Source organism: Acipenser ruthenus, chromosome 5 (genome assembly GCF_902713425.1).
Source record: "Acipenser ruthenus chromosome 5, fAciRut3.2 maternal haplotype, whole genome shotgun sequence".
Lineage (NCBI taxonomy): Eukaryota > Metazoa > Chordata > Actinopteri > Acipenseriformes > Acipenseridae > Acipenser > Acipenser ruthenus.
This window is the reverse complement of record NC_081193.1, coordinates 75,670,241-75,671,676: the sequence shown is the minus strand read 5'-3', so window position 1 is coordinate 75,671,676 and position 1,436 is coordinate 75,670,241.

Here is a 1,436-nt window from a genome sequence, read left to right as displayed (position 1 = left end):
GGTGGAAGCCCTGCTGGTGTAATTTGAATGTAAATTTGGCTGGGATGGAATTAACCACATCCCCTCCAGGACCCACAGGTGTAATGTGGCCATTCTCTAATTAAATAATTGAGTGCTAATTGGGGAATGGCCACATGCATTTAAAGGAAGAAAAATAATGTGTTTGAGGAAGGAGTTTGGGAGTGACTGGACTGAACCAGTGAGACAAAATATATACTAACATTTGATGTATTATTATTTGCATTGCCTTTTAATTTATATATAGATGTATATTGAAGTTAGGTTTTTAATAAAACATTTAACAGTGCTATTTGTGTACTGACCAGTACTAAATGAAAAGTAGAAAATAAACCAATACTTACAGATAATGTCTGTGAGTATGCAGGTTTGAATGAAGGTACTGTTTTAAAGTTGATTTTACAACCAGCTCAAAAGGAGGGTAAAACCCCACCAATATGCATGAAAAAGTTATGTGTGGTCGGATTGGCAGACTCAACAAACCCTGTGAATGGGGCAGCATTTGGTTGAATACTTTTTGAGATCCAGAGTGGTGAAAAAAAATGCTTTTTTTTTTTTTAATGACTTGGATGCTTTTTTATACACCTGTATGTCAAAAAGTATAGCAAATTAAGGAACCATGCTCGTAATACACATAATCCCGGTGGTGCAGATGTGCTAGCCACAGGGATTTGGGACCATGCCATTGCACTGAATAGGGAGACATGGAATCTATAGTTCAGCACACATGGGTCACATCTGTGTTTCTGTCTGGATTAAAATTGGTAATCAGTGATAATGTTTTTTGTGTTTGTGCCTTCAACACTGGGGAATCTAATATTATATATTTTTTTTTAATTTAGGAAATACGATTTTCATTTTCCCCTCTCTCTTTTGTTGTTATGGTACGGTCGGGAGTACAATGATACCGTTCCATTCCACAAACAAATCTGTGTTTAGTGGTTGGAAGTTCGATTCTTTTTTACTGACTCCATTCAGTTTGGTGAGTCGGTTCAAAATATTCGTTCATTTGATTCACTGATTCAATGAAACGAAACCGATCAATGTAGACCGAATCACTTGGTTACAAAGGTTTATTTGAATAGAAAAGAACAAATCATTCATGAACTGCACATCACTAATGGGAAATAGCTAGCTAGAATATATAGTTTGTTGTCTGGGTTCTTAAACATGAAATGAAATACATTTTGACAAACAATATTACATTTCAGTAAGAATCCTGGAGAAAAAATAAGAGTATGAACTATTTAACATTTAATAGCCTGAAACCTTACAAAACCTGCTGTTATTTTTTTTATATATGTATAAATAAGTAATTCAATTGACTTATGTCTTCTTTGTACGAGGTTGTAAGTGAGAGGCTCTATTTGATTTGACAGATCCATCCCTCCCTATCATACAACGCTGCTATGAGAAGT